We start from the raw sequence: 26,055 nt of genomic DNA, 5'->3' as shown, positions 1-26,055 counted from the left end.
CCAAAAAGGATACTTTGGCTCTCGTGCCTGAACCATCCAGAGATGATATGGGTTGGATCAGTTTCTAGCACTTTCTCTGGAAACCCCTCCCTTGTGTGTGGGGTTCATCCTCAAGCTTGTTTGCCTCCTTGTCTTAAAAGGAGTACCTGTGGCAGCCATCCTGAGGCCAGTGCAGGTAGAAGCCCTGAGCCTTTCTCTGACTGGCCCACCTCTGTGCTTTCTGCGAGTCCAGAGGATGCTGTGTGCTGCCCTGGGGGTGCCCCCGTCCTCAATCTCTTTGGAAGGAGGGGTGGGGTGACCCTGGTTGGCTCAGACCAGTGAGGCTGCCCCTGGATCTGAGGGTGGAGTTGGTCCCCCCGAGCCTCATGGCTGCTCCACATTGGAGGAGTGGTGGAAAGTTCCCCCAGCTGCTTCAGTGAGGTTGTGTCGTTAGCAATCTGCTGACCCACCAGATGGTCTCGGCCTGAACACTCCTGTTATAGGTATATTAAAAATGTCAGTGAAGCCTCTACGGGAATGGTGTCGCCTTAACCTCAAAACCATTCTGCTTATTCCTAATGTTGAAATCCCTGTCCATGGCTCGAGTGGAACATTTGGTCTCTCAATTAAAGCTCATTAATCTGTCAGTTAATCACGGCGATTTGGTAATTGTCTGAAATGGGAAGGCAATCTGGGACACTCTCTGGAAAGGATAACGAGGTGTGCGAGGAAATTGCTCGCTCCCTGCGTGCATAATTCCTGTTCCCAAGTAAACAGCATGGGTCCCTGGAAAGACTCCAGAGCAATGCCACATTGGGTCCACCCGGCTCCACCCTGCTTGGCTAAGGGATCTGGGGGAAAGTACTTGCCTTTTTCCTGCCTCAATTGCCTCATCTGTAAAATGGGTTTAAATAATTTAAATTTCCTAGGAAAGGGCCTGACACACCAGAAGTGCCCACTCTATTATTACCGAGAGAAGATGAGGGTTCAGAGCAGGGAGCATCACCCCAGGATGCAGGAGGGGGTATGCTCAGGCGGACGTGGTGAAGACCGGAAGTGTGGGAGGGGACAGAGAGGAGGGGAGTGTTGTGCATGTGACGGCATCACATTTAAGAGGATAAGGGGAGCTCGTGGCAGGAGGCTGTCTGCAGAGCACGTGCAAGCACCGGTTGGATATGGTCTTCTGGGCTCAGCGGTGGCCCATCTGGGTTGGCACGGAGGGGTCTTCTAAAGGGCAGAGGGGACCAGGTGGAAAGGTACTCAGAGGCAGCTGCGGGAGGGCCTTCGATGCCACAGTAGTTTTGGCCATTTCTGTCCTCGTGCTGCAGGTTTTTGAGGAGTCCTGTGCTGGGCTAAACCTGTGTTGTGTTGAGAACATGAATCTGAATGTGGGAGGGGCCAGGAGGGAACTAAGAAGGGTTCGGTGGCACCATCTTTGGTGGATGGATCAGGCCGCCACAAGCAGGAGGCTCTGGGTACGGCCCCCTCCCCCTGAATGCCCGCTGCCCTGCTGCATCTTTGAGCCCAGAGGGGACCAGTGGGCCTCCTCACCTCCAGGATGCTGAGAACAGAGCCTCGCAGGGTCCACCAGGCATGTGGCAGGGACGGTAGGCCCATCGGGAAGAGGTCCTGCAGCTGAAACATGAAATGCCCTGAATTAAGGGTCCTGCAGCATCGCTGGGAGCTCCTGTCTGTGGATGTCATTTCCAGAGGCTTGGGGGGACGGGGGTGGGGTGGGCAGAAGAGGGAGCGGGTAGGAGACCCCAGGCCTGGCCTTGACTGGCCGGACCTTGCTGCCGGGAACTGTGACAGGCTGGACTGCGCACGTGGGCCAGCCTTGCCCAGGTTTCGAGCACAGTCATTGGAGGAGAGAGACCCAGCCTGTGAAATGTTAGAAGTGAATGTTCAGTGAAGAGTGTGGGATTGCGAAAGGGCTTGGCACGTTTTCTCATTGCAGCTGGCTGCCTGCCGGCTCTGAGTTTCCCGTTCATAGTCCCCGCATGTGTCACTGCTGAGGATTAAAGCCCTCACGGGCGTCACCAGGAGCCCACTTTCTCCTCTCAGCCTCGGTGCCGCTGGGGCATCTGACAAGATGTGATGCGTCACTCTCGTGCTGTGCTGCGCGGGCCAGAACCCGAGCTCTTCAGAAAAAGAAAAAAGTCATTAGCATCTCCATCCAGGGCAGGCGTTGAAATGCACTTTTGTTTTTAAGAACCACCATCCACTCAGTGACTGGCTTCACTTGGGGAAAAAACCCAGCAGGCTGACCCTGAGTTACCAGCTCCCGGGGACCTGCCCTCCCCAAAGCTCCAGCCATGAGGAGAGGAGACGGTAAGATGATTTATTTGCACTTTGGGTTTTTGTTTCTGTCTTTTTTTGACTCCTTTCCCCTTTGATTAATTATACACTGATGAAGTATTTAGAAGGGACCCACGGACTCTGACAGGACAGATGATGTTCTGCTGTTTGGTGAAATGAGATTTGAAGGATTTCTTGCAGTTTTGTGGCTCTGTAGGCATATTTAACCCTAAGATATATTCTGCGAGTCCTGTTAAAAGATCACTGTTCGGGGGTGTCTAGCTCGGGGTAGAGCACATGCTTAGGCATGCACAGGGTCCTGGGTTCAATCCCCAGTCCCTCCATTAAAATACATAAATAAGTAACCTGATTCCTCCCCCCACCAAGTAAATAAACACATTTAAAAAATAAATTGCTGGAGAACAGAATTAAAAAAAGCAAATCTGGTCATGCTGCTCCCCTACTTGAAGAAAGTCACAAGCTACCACACACACACACACAATCACGTGACTATGTGTGTTTCAGTCTATGGAGAATTAACTAGGGAACACGTGGTAGGTATATTTTATAAATAGATACTGCCTGGAAGCCATTGATGGTTACATGATTTTTGCTAAGGGTGGGGTTAAAGTGAAGGATATTGTATGTAAAGTCCATCAGCTGTAGCAGATGTCAGGATTAAGGTTTATGCTTCCCCTTTATGCATCTGCAGTTTTGGACATGCATAATCTGGTCCCATGCTTGGCTGAAGGCATTGCATGACTATAAACAGACTCCGTCGGTTGCATTTAAAACAATAATATATTGTATTGACAAGACTTGTACATGCGTCCTGCCGTAAGAGCTCAGGATGTAATCTTAAAAGCTTGAGCATGTTTTTTCAGAGGCTTTGCAAGTGTTACACCTGTAGCTGTAAGGGAGACTGGAGGGCTTTCAAGGGGATAATTCAACATCGCCCTGTGTTTCTTTCTTTCTTTTTTTTTCATTTTTTTTAATTGAAGTGTAGTCAGTTTACAATGTGGTGTCAACTTCCGGTGTACAGCATCATGCTTCAGTCATACATATATATACATATGTCTCTTTTCATATTCTTTTTCATTATAGGTTACTACAGGTATTGAATATAGTTCCCTGTGTTGTACAGTAGGACCTTGCTGTTTCTTTTATACATAGTGGTCAGTCTCTGCAAATCTCGAACTCCCAATTTATCCCTTCCCACCCATCTCCTGTCCGGTAACCGTAAGTTTGTTTTCTATGTGAGTCTGCCCTGTGCTTCTTAGTGGACACCCTAGTCCTCCATACATCTTATCAATAGTGTTGTTGTGTGAGAGAATAAGAAAACAGTACAGAATCCGAGACAGTCAAGAAAGGAAAAAGGAAAGCAAAAATGAGGGCCCAGTGAGGTTTACCAAGCAATTCAGTTCAGCTTAAAACTCCCTCTGCGCGTTTGCCTCGCGGCTGTGAGGGTGCGAAGAGCTGGATGCGGGGAGGAAGTTCTGAAACGGCCAGCTAGGGCCAGGCTGCCGGGGCGACTCTCGGGGTCCGCCCCCAGGCGGCTGGAGGCCGAGGGGAGGTTTGTGTTCACTGTGAGCGCAGGGATCCGTGGGGACCCGCTGGGAGAGGGAGGAGACTGTCTGGAAGCAGTAGGGACATTTCTTGAGATGCATTTGATCTTCCTAGGAGTGGCGATGAATTTGAACAGATGCTTATGGCCTGTCTCTGCCCAGCATCCAGTTTTCAGTCATTTCACCCACAAGCCCTTTTGGGCACTGTCCACTTGCTTGGGAGAGAAACTCCACAGGCAGGGTCCCGGAGTGGCTCAAGTTCATTTCTAAACTACAGCCTTTAACAGTGAGATGAGTCCCGTCCCTACTTTGGTGTGTATCAATTCTCTGAGCACATGTGCGTTGGTACGCGCTGTTTTATGACCTGCTTTTCCCTTTCAGTGATACCTTGTGAGCCGACTTGCCACGCTCAAGAATGTCTTTCTACAAAAGCTTTTTGTATATTCTTCTTTAAAAATAAATCTAATTTTGTTTTATTATTATTTTTTTAATGATGGTGCCGGGGATTGAACCCAGGACCTTGTGTAGGACAAGCATGCGCTCTGCCCCTGAGCTCTACCCTCCCCCTCTCCAAAAGCTTTTTAATCACATCACAGAGGTGACTTGTTAAATCATGTTAGAGATTTGATTTTTTCCTTTTTCCTTATGAACGTTACCAAAACTAACATCCTTGTAGGCAAACCTATGCATCTCTTCCTGATTATTTCCTTGGAAGAAATTCCCAGAGGCGTGAGCAGATTTGAAGCTCTTGATTCTGTTACTAAATTAATCTATTCATGTACACACCCCCTGGCCCAAATGAACAGTATGAATGAACGCCGGCTTCCCACACTTCCACCAGCATTGGGGTGTTTTTTTTTTTTAAGTCATTTGAAAAAAAAAAAAAGTGTATTAATCTGATAACTGGCAAAGAGTATTTTGTTGTCTCAATTTGCTTTAAGGACACTCTCTGTGAAAGTTTCTGGCTTCCTCTTCTGCCCCTTTGGGTTTAGCTTCTTGATTTTTTTTTTTTTTTTTTGGTTACTCATTATCAAATCAATCCTCAGTTCCAGTAACTATTGCCAACCTAATTTCTGAGGTCTTTGACCTCATTTGCTGTCCTTCAGCGACTCTGCTGAGAGTGCGAGGAAATCAGATGGCTTTGCTCTGACTTCTTACCTTTGGAAACATCTCGGGCAAATCTCAGTCCTTATGAGCTTATCTCTTTTTTATCTATAAAATTTAGAGATGAGGATTGACTTCCCACTCCCCCCACCACAGGATCGTCCTGGGAGCAGAAAGAGAAGAGCTAGCGGCCAGTTCTTTAAGTAGAAAAAAAGGTAAAAAAGGCAGATGGTACTATTACGATTGTTGTTAAAATGAAATTGGTTTATATTTTCACCTTATAAAGCATCCGGTTTTTGGAGGGTGGCCTGCGGAAGTGTCAGCAGTGTCTTCCCGATTCTCAGCTTGGAAAGCTGTGTGTGTGTGACTACGTATTTCTTGGGGTTTTTGTTTCTTTGTTTGGTTGGTTGCTTGTTGTTGGATTTTTGGATATATATATTTTTACTGAAGTATATAGTCAGTTTACAATGCTGTGTCAGCTTCTGTGGTACAGCACAATGCTTCAGTCACACATGAACAGACTTGGCTCTTAGGGTAAGCAGCGAGGGCTGTGTTCCAGCACAGGGATGCACTTTAGGTTAAAAATGGGGTGCATTTTGTTGCTTATTGATCTCATTTGCATGTAGGGTAATATGTCATTCTCAAATTGCGTTGTCACTGGCCACTCGCTTTGCACTGATCCCCAGTGAGAGCTTCGCAAAGGCAGGGGCTGGTTTTCTGTGTTTCTCTCTCCGGAGCCTGGTTTGAGGTCTGACACCCTGTGGGGCACTCAATAAATATTTCTTGAATGAGTCAGTGGAAGGGAGCTAGGAACATATTAACCTAACTCTGCAGGGAACTGAACTTCCCCAAAAGGAATCACAGAGGGGTTAAAACTGGAGCTTTTCTGGGGCACATTGATTGTTTTATTTGTTTAATGTAGGTTGGTTTCTGTTTCTAGCAAGTAAACCTTTAAAGTTCTTGATGGATGTAAAGCAAATGAATACAAAAGGAGGGCAGAACCAGGAAAGTGCAGAAGGCAGCTTCTGTGGATGCAAGTCCCAGGGACTTGGCATGAGAATGAAAAGCTTTACAGGGGGCACAGAGTTCCACTCTGACCCTCGGCTCAGAGGTTGGCTGATAAGATCAGCACCAAGTGCACGCAATGGTTTGAACCTGGTATTGAATAAGGAATGATGGTGGCCAGTAACGGATACAGCACTTGCTACGTGTGGGACCTGGTTCTAAGTGCCCCATGCGTGAGGCAGTCTTATTATCTTACTTTGCAGATTAAGAAGCGGAAGCCCAGGGAAGTGATTTGCCCGAAGTGCTTAGTGCATCGCTGGGATTCATGACTCCATTTGACTCTAGAGTCCATGGGTTGGTGAACCTTAGGGACATTGATGGTGGTGTTTGGAAGGCTGATGATGGCTGTGCTGTTTACCTGGGTGTGTAGCCACTGCCATGAGTCCCCATGAAGGGTTGTGCGCCGTTCTGGCTTCTTCACATCTATTGAATGTCTTATCTTTCTCACAACCTCGCAAGACTGGTATCATTACTCCAGCTCTAGGACCAAACAGTTGGAGGCTGGGAGAAGTTCAGTGAGTGACTGAAGGAGCCGGCCAGTGCTGAGACAGCCATCAGTCCACACCAAGGGGATTAGCCCCTAGTCCACGTGCCACGTGGGTGCTGCTCCAAGGTGCTGAGAGTCCAGCTCTGCTGCACTTGGACGTGTCAAGCCGGGAACCTCAGCTGGGTCATCTCCTCCATCAGGGGTGAGGGGGGCCCTCAGCCTCAGTCTCTGATTCTTTGTGGGCCAAGGCAAAATGGGACCCAGGTGGATTTTCAGGCCAGATACTCCCCGGCAGGATCATTCAGTTTATTATCTCAACCTAGACGTGATGAGTGTTTAAAACAGGCGGGGACACTTTCCTTATGCTTCCTTTCCATGGAGCCCTCCTCTGCACCAAGGATGCCCTAAGACTGTCTCCAGGGAGGCTGGGAGGGAGCGTGGCGAGCTGTAGCTTGGGAGTGGGGGCCAGCTTCCTTTTCTTCTAGGCAGCTTACCCAGCTTCTCCTTGCTTAGTTGCTCCTCTTACAAAAAGGGGATAAGAATATAATTGAAATAAGAATACAATTTAATACATAGTACTTGACTTATTTTTCTGTTAAACTTTTCAGTAAGATTTTAGAATGTAACTATTTTTTTTTAAAGAACACATAGGTTGTGGGCTTTTGAATAGCTAACTCACACTTTAAAGGGCTTTTAAATGGTGATTCAGTGAAGTCTTTCCCTCTTTCTCACCGGTGGATGACCGTTGTTAATTGTTCCTTCCATCTCTTTCACACTGCATTCATCGGGGTTCTCCAGCAACGCAGAACCGATAGGAGACATATGCATATGTCAATTTCCTCTTGGTTATGTATGTGTCCAGCTGTCTGTCCGTATCTGTCTATCTAGGAAGAGAGTCATTATAAGGTGTGAGTGGGTTCATGTCATCGTGGAGGTGAGAAGTTCCAGGATCTGCCGTCTACGAGCCGTAGACCCAGGAAGGCAGGTGGTTAGATGGCTTGAGAGCCGGTAAGCAATGCTGTAGCCTGCTGTCCAGCTCGAAGATCTAAGAACCAGGACCGCCAAGGCCAGGAGAAGATCGATGTCCCAGCTCATGCGATCAGGCAGATTGAGTTCAGCCTCCTTCCGTCTTTTTGCTCTATTTAAGCCCACAAAGGATTGGAGGGAGCCCACCCACACGAGTGAGGGCCATTGCCTTACTCAGTCCACCAGTTCAGGTGCCCACCTCTTCCAGAAACCTCCTCACAGACACACCCAGAAGCAACGTTTAACCAGCGATCTGGGCGTCCCGTGGCCCGGTCTGGTTGAGACATGAAATCAGCCATCACACACAGCAATCAAGCGCACTCTTTCACACCTTGTTCCAAATCCACATCTCACAAGCCGACTTTTCGCCTTTTGGTGACTTTTAAGTTGTCTGCAGTCTTTTGCTGTTAGAACCAATGTTGCAATGAACAACAAACAGCCTTGGCTGTGTCATTTTGCAGAAGTGCTCTCAAGTGTGTTTGTTGGCCGAATTCCTAGAAGTGAAACTCCTGGGTCAAAGGCTGTGTGCATTTGTGATGTGGTGTATATTTCAGAACTGCTCGGCCACCTCCCACCAGGTTATGCTAGTTATAACCTCTGCCAGGAATGTTTGAGAGAATGTTTCTCCATGTGCAACGCGGTATACTAGCAAACTGTTTTTTTTGTTTTTTTTTTTTAACTTTGGTTATCTTATAGGGGAAGAGGTTAGCTCAGTGTGTTTTTGAATTTTTCACATCATAATGAGATTTTGTTTTTTTAGACTTTGGAATAATACATTACACAGCCTTAGACTGGCTTCTTTCATTTAGTAATATGCATTTAAGGTTTCCCCATGTCTTTTCATGGCTTCATAGCTGATTTCTTTTCGGCATTGAATGATACTCCATTGTTCAGATGTACCACAGCTGGTTTATCCATTCACCTACTGGATGGTGTCTTGGTTGCTTCCAAGTTTTGGTAATTATTCATAAAGCTTCTATAAACATCCACCTGCAGATTTTTGTCTGGATATAAGTTTTCGACTCCTTTGTGTAAATACCAAGGAGTGTGATTACTGGATCGTACAGTAAGTGTATGTTCAGTTTTGTAAGAAACCGTCAGACTGTCTTCCAAAGCAGTTGCCCCTTTTCGTGCAGCCACCAGCAGCAAATGCGGGTTCCTGTTGCTCCACATCCTTGGCCATTCTCATAGGTATGTGGTGGCCTCGAGATTGTTTTAGAACCAGCTGTGATTATAACGATAGGTTTTGGAGGCATTGGGGGTGTCCAGCCATGGGCTGCCAAAGTCAGGGAGGGCAGTCTGGTTGCTGCCCCCGAGGGTCATGAAAGCAGCCTGGGACAGCTGGAGGTGTGCTCGTAAGGGTAAGTACCATGAAAGACACAGACGGCTGCTGAGACATGGCTCAGGGGCTGGGTCTCTATCACCTGATGAGGGGGCTCCCTGGTGAAGAGGGGGAGGTCAGAGGCAGAGGGGACAGTGGCATTTGAGCCCTGTTTGGGGGCAGAAGACGGTCTTTGCCAAGTGAGTGAGAGGGAGGGGAGCTTGGAGACGGAGGCAGGGTCATCACTGGCGGAGACAGAGGTGGGGCCCCGGTAAGAAGTCTGGGTTTATTCCGAGTTCCCCAGTCACAGGGTGAGGAGATGGCACCAGAGCGCGTGTAATCTTACCTTGCAGACCGCAGATGCTCACCTGCTCACCTGCATGATATTAGGGACACCCAGTTTCTACGCCCAAGCACCGGGGGACATCGTTGTATTTGCTGTGACAGATCAATAGGGGCCAGGGTGACCTTTGGCACAGGGCTGGCACTCAGGATGCTGCAGTTTCCTGCCCAGCCCTGAATTCCCGTGTGTGTGACAAGTGACAAGAGCTTTGCCTAAACACAGCCATGAGGACATTCCACAAAACTGCACTCTACCTCTCCTGGAAATGAAACTCAGTGTACAAAGGGCGTTCTTGCACATTATCTCATGCATGACTAAGTCGACTGACCATTTTGAAAAGTGGTCGTTGAGTGCCCAAGTCTGGCCTGAGCCCCGTGCCAGGTCCTGCCAGTGACGAGAAGGGGAGGAGGTGGGAGGGAAGACAGAGATGGAGAAAGTGAACAGTGGCTTACAGCCCAGTTTCGAGACAGAATCAAAAGGAAGGCAGGAAGGGGGCAGCGGACAGGCCCAGACCCTTCTGGCTCCAGATGAGATCGGGGGCCTTGCAGACCCCGCCGGGGCCTGCTCGGTGCTGGGAGCCAGCGCGGGGCTCAGGCTCCCCTTGCATCCTTCTTTGGAGGGTGTTCATTCTAACTTTAGAGGTTAAGTCAAGAGGTTTCCTCTAGGCCACGGGGTGGGCAAAGGCGAGAGCTGGGACTGGCCCCTGACCCCAAGGCCACGGCTCTCTGTGCTTCCAAATAGAGCAGAAGTCCTCAGCCTTATCACTGTGGTGGGGAGGGGCTGAGGAGAGATCTTGCTCTGCCCCCATCCTCTTTCACTCTGGCCCCTCTGGCCCATTTTTATGGGCTGCTTGGCCTCGGAGCCCAGCACTGGCAGCGCCCTGCAAAGGGATGTGGACAGGAGCACAACCTTGGGTGCTCTGAGCCCAGAGGAGCTTCCATCTTGTGAAGAAACAGGGGACTGAGGCCAAGTATTGTTGGTCAATCTCTCAGGACCGTCTCTAGGGCACAACTGGTCATTTGTGGCCAGAGCAGGGTGGGGGTTAGTGTGTGTGTGTGTGTTTGTCTGGGACGAAGGCCTCAGGAACTGTCGGCCCAGAAGACGTGTTCAGGGATGCAGGTTTCCATGGAGGCAGGAACACCTGGCTGGGAATGGGACGGCTGTGAGATCAGTTAACAGCTCAGGGAGCCTGGCCTCCTGGTTCAGGGAGAGGAGGGTGGGGTTTGCTCCCGAGGAGAAGGGACTCCACCAGTGCGTTCCAGGTGCTCAGACCAGACAGAGTGGCCCAAACCAACACACCCTGGGGTGGGAGTCGGGGCTGTCAAGTGATGACAATAAAGAGGTAAAGGAGGCAACCGGAGGAATACTTACAGAAGCCCAGAAACATATTTATAATACTTGGATTGGCGTCTGTGCTGATCATAATGGAAATCAATGTTTTAGGATTCATCGATTTTTGAGGCTCTTGGTTTTCCTATATCTGTGTTCAATCTGGCCATGACAACCATATGTTTAGCTTTAGAGATTAACATTTCAGTGAGGACTTGAGCAAGTTTGATGCCTGAAGGCTTCAGACATGCCCAGAATCAATGAACGAGTGAATGACGACGTTGCTCTAGAACTTGGCGAGTGGAGGTTTGCCTCTTTTTAATCACTTGAGGGGAAATTATTGGAAGCGGACCCACTTATACATTATCCTCCTGCCTTTTTTCTAAACATGCTGAACCTCTTGACGAGGAGTCCCTTCTTCTTCGACTGTGTCCGCTCAGCCATTTATGCCGACAACATATTCCAACATGGCTGCAAAACCAACACATTCCAACCCCAAAGATGGATGTGGCTTCCCTCATTCTACTCCTAGACCTAGTGAGAGAGCACATGACTGGAAATCCTGGGACAACTTTCTCAGGCCTTTGATGACCTGCAGTTTCACTTGCTGGCCCTCTGCTCTCTGCTCCAGGCTGATTTGCAGCCATCCTCCTCTGCAGGTGACAACGGAGCTGGCGCTCCATTTCCTGAATGAACCAGGCTTGGCCACCATCCATCTCCTCCCGGCAACGTCTGGGTGCTTTACAGACACTGCCCGTGCTCTGTTTTTGTAAGAAAGGCATTCTGTGCCAGGGTTATTTTCTAGCCTGTGAAATGGAGAATAGATATTATTTGAGCTAAAATTAATGCAAATAAAATATATATAATAACATAAAGATTCAAGCATAGTAGGGACTCAGCAGGTATATCTCTGGAAGGATTAAACGGACTCTGCCTGAAATAGGTGGGAGAAACCTGGCTTCACAGATCATACTATCCATCTGTTAAGAACAGTCTGTACCTCAGAAAGGGAACAGAGAACGAGGGCTGCGAGGGCGTGGAGAACAGGGAACCCTGGTGCACTGTTGGTGGGGATGTAAACTGGTGCAGCCACTGTGGAGAACAGGATGGAGGCTCTTCAAAAAATTAGAGGTAGAAGTACCCGTCTGATCCAGCAGTCCCGCTTCTGGGTATATATCCAAAGGGAGTGGAATCAGTATCTCAAAGAGGTATCTACACTCTCGTGTTCATTGCCGCGTTCTTTACAATAGCCAAGAGACGAAACAACCTAAAGTGTTTGTCAACAGGTGAATGGATACAGAAGATGTGGTGTATGCTGGCCATGCAGTGAATATTATTCAGCCATGAGAAAGAGGGAAGTCCTGTGTTTTGCAACAACATGACTAAAACTTGAGGGCATTAGGCTGAGATAAGCAGACTGAGAAAGACAAATACTGTATGATATCACTTATATGTGGAATCCCAAAAAAGCCCGACTCAGAGAAACAGAGACTAGAATGGTGGTTACCAGGGCTTGGGGAAGCAGGTGGGGGAGATGGGGAGATGTTGGTCAAAGCGTACAAACTTCCAGTTACAAGATGAACAGGTCAGGGGGTCTAATGTGCAGCATGGGGATTGTAGCTAATATATTGTATTTTATACACTTGAAAGTTGATAAGAGAGTAGCTCTTAAATGTTCTCACCACAAAAAAGTGGTAATTACGTGATGGGATGAAGGTGTTAGCTAACGCCGTGGTGATCACCCTTTGGCAGTATAAAACCGTATCAGATCAATGCACTGAGTACCTCAAACTTACGCAACATTGTATGTAATTATATTTCAGTTAAGCTGGAAAACCAACAAATAAAAAGAATAATCTGTAAAACGATATGCAAAGATTCACAGGATTTCTTTCCTGGAGAGAAAATACGTGATTACAGTCAGTGGTGCCGTGGTGGGTACACTTCGAACTGTTGATTGAAAAAAATCTCATGTGATACTTGCCATGACAACCTCTTTTGAATAAATTTCCCTTAAGGTTTTAAGCATTTCTCTAGATGAACACAGTGGGTTACTGAGCTGACTCATATTTTCGCTTTTGTAATAATGTGGGAAGTCACACCTGCCATCCCTCACCGTGCTCAAATAGTTCTCATCAACCTCAGATTCTGAGATTTATTTAACTGCGAGATCAGAATTCTAAAATTCTTTTTCCCGGTTGAAATGTTTAAGAAATTTTGTAAGGTAATGTGACTAGGTTCATAGGAAAGTGAAAAATGCAGGGGGAGTGGTGCGGGGGTGGTTGGAGACAGGCACTTCCTTTAGTCTGGAATTGATGTCCGGAGCATGATTTATTGTCCTAGGGAAACCTGCTGTGGGTGAATAAGCCCATGAATCTGGACTCTCCTGCTCTGCCTGGCCCCTATCTGCCTGGTCAGTGTAGAAGACTGTATGGCTGCTTTAGGGGGACCCACCCAGCTACACACAAACAGAACAAACGTCTGTTAAATTTGATCACCCTCTGTGGTCTGGACCAGTGTCTGTCCATCCCGGCTGTATATTAGAATCACCTGGGGAGCCTTAAGAGCTGCTGGTGCCTGGCCCCATCCCAGAGGCCCTGGTATCATTGATCTGGGATGCAGCCTGGGTAGAGGCATTTTAGAAACCTCTCTGGGTGCAGCTGGTATAATGTGGCTTGAGAACCACTGACCCACAAAGCAGACAGCCATCATTTCTGTAAATTGCCCAAGTAAACAAAAAGCTGGCTAGAACCAGGCTGTCCTGAGTGACTGCCAAATCCTTCTGCTAGGGGAATTTAGGGCTGTTTCCCAGAAAACCTTGTCCCTGGACGAAGATCACGGGCTCTCTGTCCTGTCAGTGTGGTTTGAATTTTCTGAGGGATGGTGGGTGTAAGTAGTGTAAATGCAGCCTCTTTCATTCATTTGGCAGAGATTTAAACAGCTGCTCTGCTCAAGCCATGGTCGGTTAGGGAAGGCGCCTTTAAGCATTTGAGTGAGTGTCAGGGAAAGAAGAACTCGGCAAGACAGAGTCCGGGGTGCCAGGGGCACCAGAGACAGGGAGGTGAAGCCAAGGGCTCAGAGGAGGTGGAGATGGCCCCGTACCCTGGCTGGAGGGGTGGCAAAATCCTAGAACACCCTCTGGAAGGAGGGTACAGTATTGAGGATGGGCCTGGGAGGAGGAGGACTTCACTGGAGGAGGAAGGATGACATTCTGAGTATAAGGAAAGATTGGGGAAACTGGCAAGAAGATGCAGCCAAGAAACATCCAGGAGAGGAGGGGCTTTTGCTGAGAAAGGTGGAGTCGAGGGAGGCTGGTTGGGCCTGGAACTGAGAGTGAGGGGGTCTGGGCTTCATCCGGAGGAGTGGGGAGCCCTGCATGGTGGGTTCTGAGGGCCAAGAATGAAGCAAAGGTCAAGTAGGAGCTTGCCCAACACTACTTATCCAGCTAATCCGGATGCTTTAGAAGGAAAGTGTGGTTTGAGCTAAGCCTCTCTTTTGACAAGGTGGGGAAGAAAGCCCACGTGGGTGACCTAGGTCAGTTTCACAGCCAGGAGGTGGGTGTGTTGTAGCCTTAGGGCGGTTCAGACTTTTCCTGGTTGTTACCTTATTCGTGTCTCCTTTTGTCTCCCTTCTCACGCTTCTTTTCTTCCTTCCAGTCCTCCTGAGGGAGACATTTGAGAGCCTCCCCTCTTCCCACACACATAACCTCGTTGTCTCAAGTAGTAAGAGTGAAACCCTGAATAGAAAAAAGATCGTGTGGCCATTTAGAGGTTTGACGGTTTGCACGGTATTTACTTTATTTTTTGGCCACGTTGACTCAAGTAAATATGGTGACTGCTTTTTTCCCCTTCTTTTTCAAAATACAAAAATAAAATGGAAAGGTCAGCCAGGTTGGAGCACAAAAGGGCCAACACACTCCTGCCAGGGATGTTTCTGGATTCATTTCATTGCATCTGACTGCTCTTCAGGGTATTTTGAGAATTTTATTTATGGGAAAGTGCTGTGAGTGATTTAGCCTAAAAGGGGAGGGGAGAGAGAGCAATTTCCCTCTAATCGGATCACTTTGTCTAAGTCTGATTTTAAATAATCTCGTAGATGGAACAGATTGGTGGTTACCAGAGGCAGAGGGTGGGAGGGATGAACTGGGTGAAGAGGGTCAAAAAGTACAAGGTTCCAGTTATAAAATAAGTAAGTCCTGGGGAATGTAACAAACAGCACGATGACCGCAGTTAAGAATACTGTGTTGTGTATCTGAAAATTGCTAAGAGATTCGATCTTACAAGTTCTTATCGTAGGAAGAGAAATTTGGAACTGTGAGTGGTAATAGATGTTCACTAGATTTGCTGTGATTGCTTTGAAATATATACAAATATCTGATCGTTATGTTGTGCACCCGAAACTGATCTCATATGTCAATTATACCTCAATTTTAAAAAGTATTTTTATTGAACTATAGTTGATTTACAATGTTGTGTTAATTTCTAGTGTACAGCACAATGATTCAGTTATACACACATACATTCCTTTTCATATTCTTTTTCATTACAGGCCATTACAAGGTATTGAATGTAGCTCCCTGTGCTGTACAGTAGGACCTTGTTTATCTATTTTATATATAGTAGTTTGAATCTGTTAATCCCAAACTCCTAATTTATCCTTCTCCCCACCCTTTCTCCTTGGGTAACCATAAGTTCATGTTCTATGTCTGTAAGCCTCTTTCTGTTTTGTAAATAAGTTCATTTGTGTCATGTTTTTATAGATTCCACATTTATGTCATTTTTTTATAGAAGCCACATTTAAGTGATATCATAGTTTTTGTCTATCTTTGACTTATTTTATTTAGTATGGTAATCTCTAGGTCTATCCACGTTGCTGCAAATGGCATTGTTTCATTCTTTTTTATGACTGAATAGTATTCCATTGTGTATATATATACCACATTATCTTTATCCAGTCATCTGTTGAAGGACATTTAGGTTGCTTCCATGTCTTGGCTGTTGTAAATAGTGCTGCTGTGAACATTGGGGTGCATGTATCTTTTCAAATTAGAGTTTTCTCCAGATATATGCCCAGGAGTGGGATTGCTGGATCACATGGTAAACCTATTTTTAGTTTTTTGAGGAATCTCCATACTGTTTTCCATAGTGGCTGCACCAAATTACATTCTCACCAGCAGTGCTGGAGGGCTCTCTTTTCTCCACAACCTCTCCGTTTCTTCAGCATTTATCGTTTGTGGATTTTTTAACATTAGCCTTTCTGATCAGTGTGAGGTGATAACTCACTGTAGTGTTGATTTACATTTCTCTCATAATTAGTGATTCAGTTTAAAAAGCCTTTATTGAATGCTTTGCATTGCGTCGGCCACATTAGAGGATCCGTGCTCTTCCCCGCACCCCTCTCCACACAGGACAGATGGTTATTGTCCTGAAAACTCTTGGGTTCACTTTTTCCCACGTTGGAAGTAACAGGTGAAATCATCTTAGCAGGCTTTCTGTGATTGGTCCTAGGGTTTTCTTTATGACAAGGCTAACATTTTTCTAGATAAGATTTGCATATCTATAGTTTCTCAGTTCTGCTTCTCACTACTCTCCCGTTAATGCATCATTCCACCGCAGTGTGTGTTTGACCTAGTTTCAAAGAATCTAATGTTAAAGGAGGAAGGAAAAAAACAATTTTAAAGGTAACGCTCCTCTCCATATGAATCTTAGATATGTGACAAAGTCAGGAAGTAAAATACTGAAAGGTCTTAGCTTTAAATATTGGGCAGTATTGTCCCATAGCTGTACCTTTTCTCATCAAACCACAGGTCCAGTGTGGGATTGGGGAGGCAACCTTACTCTACACTTCAAATCATAGCACCTTCCCCACCTGTCTTTGGGACCCCAAAACAACACAAAGAACCTGCCAAATACCACTATAAGCACTTCCCCTGTGTGTTCACCATTCTGGCCAGGTGGGCTCTGTCACCTCCAGGTGACAAGTGGGGAACTGAAACTGAAAAGCCCAACTGGAAAGGGGAGAGCTGGAGGCACCTTGGGCCTCTCCTGTCTATGATTTAACGCTGCCTGTGGCGTCCCCAGCGCGCAGGTTTGCAGCGTCCCCAGGCACATGTGTTTGTGGCGTCCCCAGCACACAGGTTTGGAGTCCCCAGCATGCAGGTTTGCGGCACGGCCAGCACACATGTCTGTGGCTAGCTCTCCTGTCGACATCACAAAAGAAAGTGTTTGCATACATTATTGTTAGTTACCTCCGACTTCCCAGGTCTTTAGACAGCTGCCAACATTTTACTTCAGTCAGTTCTGCACTCACAGAGCTGTCTTTGCGTCTCCATCCTTTCTTCCGGCAGGTTCCCTGCTTGTTTATTTATTTAGGTGAGCTTCACCTTGTTCCAGAAAGGACTTGAGGCAGCCTGTTGCTTGTTTAAATGTTTGTCCAAGTCTGCATGGCCCCGTGGGGGTGTGTAATATGGGGTTTGTCGGAAAGAGCGCTTGTGTGCGGGGCGCTGCTGGGCAGAAATTACTGACTCTGTCTGAGCACTTGAGTTTTAAGAGTTACTGTCATTTATATCGAGTCTTTGAAGAAGTGCCAAAACTATCTCTTAGGTGTTTTCCATCACAATCATGATAAAGAATGTGTTTGGAAAGAATCAAGGAAAGAAATATATGTATATTCTTTAAAAATTGCTCAAAATAAGTTTTACAGCTCACCTAGGAGCAAAGAGTGTATTTACTGGAGGGTAAAAGTTAAAGCCGTCATAACTTCGTGCTGAAGTTAGACTGGACCTTTTTTTCAATAATTCACGCACGTCTAGTTAACACATAATCTCCGTACCGCACTTCGGAGGAGTGCCTTTGCCCACGCAGGGTTTTCCCTCTCGAAATGCTTGGTGCTGTTATGTGACGCTGGGATCCTCACCATGGAAACCAGATTGCACTTCCTTTGATCCGCGGAGAATTGGACAATAAGTTTCGTGCCACTGACAGGTTATCGTTTAAACTTAACTGCATCAGACTAACTTCTGGAAGGGAAACCTTGACGACACCATCGCGTGATGCGATTGTAACCGTCACTGAAGTGCCAGGTGCTGAGAGACGCAGGTGCACCTGGCACCAGACGGCCCCTGGGCCTCGCAGGGACGGAGTCTGGAGCATCTTAGAGAGATGACGTAATGAGTGCAGATGGCTAGCTCCTGGTCATGTGGGCGGATTTCGGCTGTCAGCTATTCTCCTGGTCGTAAATCCCTCCTCAGAGCCCATGGTGGCTCCTGCGGGGACACAGATGGACAAACGGTGTCGTCCCGAGAGGGCTCCATCAGAGACCCTCCCCGGGTTCTCAAGGCTTCCCTTCCCCACCTCCACGTGCTCACCTTTCACCTGCTCGGTTGGCTCCATCAGCCTGCGTCTCTGTCCTGGGGGCTGGCGGGTGAAAACATTTCAGCAAGGAGACTTTAATGTGTGTGTGTGTGTGTGTGTGTGTTGTATGATGTGTGCTTTTTGTGTGTGTTGTGTGTGTATATTGTGTGTTGTGTGACTGAGTGTGTTGTGTGTGTTGTATGAGTGCATGCTTTGTCTGTAAATATTCTGTGTTATAACTGTTCTGTGTGTGTTGTGTTTGTGGCATGTGCATATTTTGTGTGTGTGTTTTGCTGGTCGTGTATGTTGTGTGAGTGTGTGTTGAGTGAGTGCTCAGCTCCAGGCACACATTTCACTGGGTAAATATTTGTTAAATGAAGGACAGGACATAACTCCCCCCGTGAAGTCCTTGGTGTAAACTCACAGGCCAGGGATCTAGTCTGGCACAAACAATGCCTTCTTTCCCCCTTGGTCATAGGTCTTTGTAACCTCATTACTGTTTCTTGGTCTGGGCTTCCCGAGGAAGTGAAGAGTTTCTGACTTGCGTTGAGACCAGTCACGAGGATGCGCTTGGAGTTAAGTCACGCTGAGAGGCCAGAGTGTACATGGCGGCACACAGTGAGGTGAAGGTTGGGGATAAGGGAGACATTTAAAAGGGAGGAGCCCCAGATGTGAGAGCATCCAGCCCCACTGGGGTATTTATTGCCCAGGAGTGTCAGCCAGTATGGTGGGCCAAGCCCTTCTTGCAGTGTTGGCTACACAATGTCAAAGGAGAGCTCATGTTAATAAAAACAAGTTCTAAAGGGAAAGCTCACATCATCTGTGCTTCAAAAGGAAAGGTGAGCAAAGCTGAGAGGGTCTCCCTGGGGCTGGTCTGTGGAAAAAGACCTTTCTTGTGATACTTGGAATGCTACAAGATTCGGAATTTGAAATGCTTCTGCTGGAAGGCTGATAACTGAGGACATCACAAACCCTGGAGGAGGGATGGGATCAGGTCAAGGACGAACAAGCAGACGCAGGGACGAGCCAAAGAAAACAGCGTCTTCCTCTCCAACTAGTCGCTTTGCTCCGAGGGATGAGTCAGGAGGTTTAGGACAGGGTTCTCAGCTTCAATAGACTTAATGGTCTTTTTCTTAATACATATATTATAACATTCCCTTTACTATCCTATAATGAGATTCATTGATAACCTCACCTACCTACATGTTATATTAAGCATGTAACTACATTACACTAAGTATGATGCAAAGGGGAAATGAAAGTTATTCCACACATGGTTCAACATGGACATCCGTGGAAACAGATGAGCTGGGAGACAGAAGGGGCCATCAGAAGCCGCAGGCACATGCAGTGAAGTCAGATATCATGAGTGGCGTAGCCTTCAGTGATGTGCTTTATCCCGTGGCAAAAAATCTTCCTTAAAGTTTCAGAAAAAATAGAGTTCTTCGTCCCTTCAATTTTTTTTATGGTGGCTGCATTTCTGGAAAATTAAAAAATGTATATATAAAAACACTACAAAAAATACTTTCTGTTGTTTTGAAAAATGGAGTCGTGCTCCGGGCTCAGATTTCACATGCACTCAGGTCTGATGGGGTCTCTGAAGTGTTGTAGTGTGGGGGGCAATCTGCTGTGCGATGCTGTCTTGAGTATTGCAGGACCCCCAGGAGCCCCAAACAAGGCACCCTCCCACACACAGGCAAACCAAAGCACCTCCAGCCATACTTAAAACTCCCCTGGGGCATGTCTCACCTGTCTGGAGGTCTCATGGTCTCATAGTCATGGATTGGAAGGGCCATTAGCGGCCTTCTTGGCTTGCTGGTCACCATGTGTTGGTCTGAGGAGCAGCTGAGAGCTCTTTAAACATGCAGATTCCCAGGCACCACCTGTAGAGATTCTGCTCAGGCGGTAGGAACAGATGCACAGCCAGCTGTGGGGCCCTCTGATCCAGGCACCCCTCGGTCTGATTCACGAGGTTCCCTTCCCACGTCTGGGACCAGTGGCTGGGTCTGAAGGAGCTGTGTTTCAGTGCGTAGTATCAACAGTGTCAGCTTTTCCCCCAGCCCAGGAGGCAAGCTGTGACTGGGAGTAGCTGGTCTCAGCTCCCACACACATTCCTCCTCTGAGCCCGTGACAGCAGCAGACCTGGAGATGGTGGACGGGTGATTCGAACTTGAGCTTTCTCTGCTCTGCTGGTTCCTCCACTTTGTCAAGGGTGAGAAACACTGTGCCCAGGTCTCCATCCCTCGAAGTCCCATTGGCTGAGTCAGCTCCCCGCCTGCTTTTAGAAGGATCCAGTACAGGGAAGTTGTCCAGCTGAAACTCAAGACCTGCATGTTTATGGGTAGCGCATGGCGAGGTGAAACAAAGATGGCATGGAAAAGAGCTGGGAAAGGAAGAGAAAGTATTATGAAACGGAGGAGATGAAAAATCCTGAGATCACATCCAAGGGCTTTCAATGGGTGGAGTTAAATGACTGGTTCATTTATTCATTACCTGAGTTAAAATGTATTTACCACGTGTAAGGCTTCCTCCTAGACAATGGTAACGTAACAGTGAATAAAACAGATCGAAACCCTACCCTCATGGTGCACACATTCTAGTGGAAATAGTAGGTAATAAACAAGATCGCGAGGGAATATATACAATAACTAGATGGTGACTCACGCTGTGAAGCACTGGTAGGGTAGGAACGTGTTTGCATGTGTGTACATGCACACGTGTGTGTGCGCGCACGTGTGCAAGTGACATTCATGGCTTGCGATGCCTATTTGGCAACGAGGAGGGGAATTTCTTTGGCAGGGGTGATTTGGAGTTTAGTAGTGTGGGAAGAGCGGGAAAGAGATATTGCAGTTATGAAGGCAGGAAGTGATTCAAGTTTGTGTAAAACTTTTTAACAATGAAAAACGAAGAGGGACAGAACCAGTTTAGCACGGCAATGATTACATTTCTGAGTTTGCGTAAGGTGTGTTGGGAAACTTCTGGTCGCAAACCAACGTTTTGTTTTCTGGAAGCCCTTTACCATCTTTGAGTGCTGTTCAGATTTCAGTGCCTGAGAGTCCTCTGTGGTACTGACTAACTTCACCAGCCGAGCACATGGAGACCACGTTCTTTGTGCACTTCCCGCCTGAGATGTTTAGACTTGTTTGTGCAGAAAAATCCCTGCTTTTTAAATGCGGTTTTGGTTGGTGTTTTCGGAATGAGGAACTTATCAGCTGGGGCGACTAGTGTATGTATTCTTTTAGCCAGAACTATTGACCCACTCTTTACCAGAAAAGTCCCAATTCCAAAGTGACTTCCCATTAGAAGTTTATGTCTCATAAAGCTTCAGTAATATTTGCTTATTTGTGTAATATCCAGTTTAAAATACTCTCAGGCACATACATTATCTGTAAATTGCTCAGTAACTCTGTGGTGTAACCGGGCAAGTGTTCTTATACCCATTCCACAGATTCAAAGAGCCTCAGTGAGTTCCCCCTGTGTAACTAGTGTGTGGCAGGTAATGATCTTCCCTACCGTTGACTATGCATGAGTCAGACGACGTTTAAATGCTTTTCACATATTAACTTATTCAGTCCTCATAACAACCCAGTAAAGTGGGGGCTGTTGAAAGCATTACTGTCAAAACTCAGCCTGACACAGCTCGTAGGTGGTGGAACTCGGATCCAACCGGCTGCAGGCAGACTCCACTGTCTACACTCAGAACCACCAGGCTACACCCCTTTTGTTCTGGAAAGCAGATCTTCCAGCTCCTATGTATTGTAGGGTGTTATTTTTAAAAATCTTTTATTTTTATTTTTACTTTGCAAACAACACTGCCACAACAGTGACACATGGTGGAGCAGTAAAAAACAGCAGTGTGGATGGGAAAGGCCATCAGCTGAGTTCCAGTTTGGTTATAAGCTTGCTGGAGTGTCTGTTTCTGTCTATAAAACAAGGGGGTGGTGATATTGTTCACAACGTGGTGAGAAATAAATGTGATGCCCTATTAGAGCATCTCACGCATTGCAGACATGTAACAGGTGCTTGGCACGTGTACATTTCCTTCCTGCATCTGTGGCCTGTCACCAGGATCCTGTCAGAGGAACAGTTAGGAATGCAGGGCCGCAGGAAGCTGGGGAGGGCGCTGGCTACTTTGCATAGCCTTTGAGAAGCTCAGGGTGGGACTTGCGTAGCCTAAAAGAGCAGCTGAGAGTGAGGGCACGGTTCCTCCTGGGTGAGGCTTCGAGGGGCTGCTGTTCAGTGAAATACCATTTTCCAGTCTGGGTGACAGGTAGAGCCGGGGTGTTGGGGTGATCCTCCCTTCTCATCTCTTGATTTGCGCTGGGTCCTTGCTTCTGGGAAGATACCACCCTGAACTACATGGCGGCCCCCACAGGGCTGCCAACACTTTATGTGGAACAGAAGCGCTCAAACTTTTGATTTAAGGACCCCTTTCAATCTTAAAAATTACAGAAAACTCTAAAGAGATTTGTTTACATGGGCTATTGATATTAACTGTTTTAGAAATGAGAACAAATTTAAAATGCATTTTTATTGATCATTTAACAACAATAATAACTTCATTTCCTGTTAACATAAGCAACATCTCTTTTATAAAAATGATTAGATTTTAAATTTTTTTCTGGCATTGTCTTACCTTGTTCACTACATCGTTCTGGAAATCTCATTAATATTTGGCTCGACAGAAGACAGCAGAACTCTCACATCTGCATCTGCAGTCAACCTTTAAATACAGTAGAAAACTCCACTGTACACTTGTGAGAGGCTGCATGTGGAAAAGGCATAGACCATCTCTGAAGGATTAACAAAGTAGATTTGACCTTGTGGGTCAAAGGGTCTCAGGGACCTTTGAGAACCACTAATGTTGGATATCTTTTTCTTTTTAACAGTCTTTTTTAACATTCTTACAATTCCCTCTCAACGTTTCCCTCCTGACGTAACCGACCGTGATGCTAATGATTCTTCCTTCAACATTCTCGGGTTTGGCAACCCTGGAGAGAGTGGATTCATGTCCCCTCCTCTCTCTCCCTCCGTCTTCTCGTCCCTTCCTACCCTCTTCCTTCCTTCACAACTGTTCTTTCCTTCCCACTCTCAGTGGCACAGCCTGGAGAGTTTTTCTGTTCAGGCTGGTGCCTCATGACTGGTCTCTGTGCCTCTGGGACCTGACGGTTGCCAGGCTGTCCTCTGTCTGACAGCATCCACGATTTACTTCCTTCCCCAAAGTCTTGATCTTGGCTACTAACATTTATTAATTCTGGATTATGTTTTACAAATATTTTGGAAACATTTACAACCAAATTAAAAGAAAAACTGGTGTGTGTGCGTGTGTGTGTGCATGTGTGCGTGTATGTGTAAAGAATTTTAGGCGTGTTCATGGCCAACTCTCATATTTATAAACTGCAGAATCCGTGTAGCAGAATCCGTGTAGCAGAATTCTGCTGCCAGCCAAGACTGAGTGATACGGCCCGGATTTACTTTCTTACCAGAGACAACGACACAAAGCACCATATAAAATGCATGAAACCAGGGTGTTTAAAATACTGGACATCAGCCAGTGAAGGACGTGAGCCCTGAGAAGCAGCAAACATCAGATGGACCTTACAATTGTTCCTGCCCACTGACTTGAGAGAATTTTCATGCCATGGAGTGGGAGTGTCCATCCAACTCCCCAGGGAGAGAGGATGCAGGCAGAGTTCAGCGAACTTCCTGAATTGATAAGATGGCGCTGGGAGCCAGGGGAGACTAGGTCGCCTACAGTTCACAGGAAGGATGCCAGAGGAGAGAGCTGCACCAGCCATAACTTCAGATCTGCAGAGCGTCGCCTGTAAGAAATTGACAGAGTTCCGATCTGTGTGTGTGTGTGTGTGTGTGTGTGTGTGTGTGTGTGTGTAAACCACCTGAGGCCAGAAAAAGCACCACCCTGAAAGGATTAGGTGAAATATTGGATGGTGTGCGAGGCCAGGAATAACTTCTATTCCTACCAGCCAGGCTGGAAAACCTAATTTGCAAGCATTTGGTAGAGGACCAAGAAGGATCATGCTTCAACAGACCCCGCCTAACAACTCATAAAAGCAAGACCAAAAAAGCAGCCAAGGACACATGCAATTGAAGTCACCAAAAGGAAGGAGGCGGGGGTGACAGATGAAATCTTTGAAATTAATGACTAGAAATTTTCCAAATTAGATGGAGATGATATTTTGGATGAAAACCAGCTTGCCAGAGAAGGAGCCCTGATCCAGAGGTCCTGAGCTGCCGAGGCTTTAGAGCAGCGACATCCAGGACATTCTACACTGATGGGCACGTTGTATGGCTGTGAATTCAATATGGCGGCCACCACTGATGTGTGGCCGTTGAGCTCCTGAAACGTGGCTGGTGCAGCCTGGGAACAGACTTTTTCATTTTATTGAATTTTAAATAATTTAAATAGCTTCATGTTTCTAGAGGCTACATGTGTGGGATAGTATGGATCTAGAATGAGAGGGAGTCTTTGGAGCCGTGTCCTGAGAGCCCATACAGAAGTCACACCCAGGGCACCTGCCGCGTCTCCTGCCCAAAGTCTGGTCCAGCCTGGGTTCTGACTCTTTCATGCCGTTACTGGGGCTTCACTATGGTCACTCTCAGGAGGACTCAAGGCCCAGTGGCATTGGCCTCCTCTGAGGACAGTACCAGCTACATTCTAGACGATGAGCCGAGCTCACCAGCAGGTCTGACCCTCCCGGAGCTGGAACAGCTCAGCATCCGCCATCAAAGCTCTTAATTCAGTGACTTGCTTATAAGGATGAGAGAGGCAAAGAAGGAATCAGTGGTCCACGGCCTCTTCCCCCAGCCCGTGGACCGCGCTCTCCTGCCCGCTCAGGGCAGTCCCAGACAACAGTGATTATTGGTGGATAGCAGTTCACCTGCTGTTGACTTGTTGCCAAAATAATTGTTCTGAGGAAAGATGAGGAAAGGAATAGGTGAGTGTTGGCACAATTTTTGGATGTTAGGGAAATGATTCAACACCTAGGCACTCCTGAGTCTGCCCAGATTTTCCTTCTGCATCTCTTTGTCAGAAGCCATGGCCTAGTCTTACTCTTCCAAGTACCTTTGCTTACTTCTCATGGAAGTAAGCACTTTTTCTTGGAAAATCATTGATTAACAGCACTAGAAATGAGGTCATCCCTGCCGTTAGTATTGGCTGCAAAGCACAAGGTTGTAACTATTTCGTTTACTAAAAGTAGTATATTTAAAGCTAAATCTATTTGACCATCTCATAATTCTCATTTTTCCTTTGTTTGCTGGTGAGATAGTCATAATCATAAACTCAAAGAAGCCTGTAACTGGGCAGGGTACAGAGTGATGCTAGAGAGGAGAGAATAGATGGCATTTAAAATCTGAGACACCTTGCAGGCTAGGCTGACTCTGTACGGTCCAGGACAGACCATGGAGAATCAGGGCGTATTCCTGAGTATGGTCATCGCTTTGCTTGTTTATTACTGTGCCACAAACTCAGTGACTTAAAACAACGGTGTTTTCTTATCTCTCAAGATTCTGTTGGTTGATGGGACTCAGTTGAGTGCTTCTCCTTCGAGGCCTGTCCTGTGGACGTGGCCAGATATGGCTGACTGGGGTTGATTGGCTTGACATCCAGGACGGTGCTGGCTGCCGTGGCTGGGGTAGGTTCTGGCAGTCAGCTGGGGCTGTGGCCTGGGGTGCATCCATGTGGCCTTTATGTGGCGCTGGGTTTCTAGCCGTGTGGCAGTCTCAAGAGAGTAATACTTCTTCCTTGGCAGCTTTGGGCACCAGGAGTGAGTGTTCCGAGGCACCCTGGGAGAAGCTGAAAGGTTTTGGATGATCTTGCTTCGGAAGTCCCAGAAGGTCAATTCTGTCTCATCCTTATCGGTTGGAATTGGCTGAGTGAGTCACTGACTCAAGGGGAGACCCAATTCAAGGGGAGGGGAATCAACTTCACCCTTCAAACAGAGGAGGAGGGAAGCATTTGCAGTCGTCTTTAATGTAAGACAGTGATTATATGAAAAGGAAACCGCTCAGAGAAAACAAACTGGCAGTTATATTCAGAAAAGATCAAAGAGTTGAGAGTCTAAAACAGGAAATCTGGATGCTGGAAGGTGCTTGGGGAAAAGGGAAAGTGACGAAATTTAGGGATGAACTACAGAAACTTTCAGAGAACTGAAGATGGTGGGGCC

The 26,055-nt window shown here is 47.0% G+C and overlaps 1 protein-coding gene across 4 annotated transcripts in view; it reads left to right on the top strand.

The window, feature by feature from the left end:
* The first annotated feature begins 1,996 nt into the window (after positions 1-1,996).
* IL1R1 (interleukin 1 receptor type 1) overlaps positions 1,997-26,055 on the top strand; it is a 58,898-nt gene continuing 34,839 nt past the window's right edge. For all 4 annotated transcript variants that reach the window (XM_006187042.3, XM_032469764.1, XM_032469766.1 and 1 more), the window contains exon 1: positions 1,997-2,310. The gene's annotated coding sequence lies outside the window, so the exon portion shown is untranslated. The remainder of the gene's footprint in view (positions 2,311-26,055) is intronic.

The sequence above is a fragment of the Camelus ferus genome, chromosome 28 (assembly GCF_009834535.1).
Source record: "Camelus ferus isolate YT-003-E chromosome 28, BCGSAC_Cfer_1.0, whole genome shotgun sequence".
NCBI classification, from domain to species: Eukaryota; Metazoa; Chordata; class Mammalia; order Artiodactyla; family Camelidae; genus Camelus; species Camelus ferus.
The sequence above is the reverse complement of the archived record's forward strand: the minus strand, read 5'-3'. Positions and strand labels throughout refer to the sequence as shown.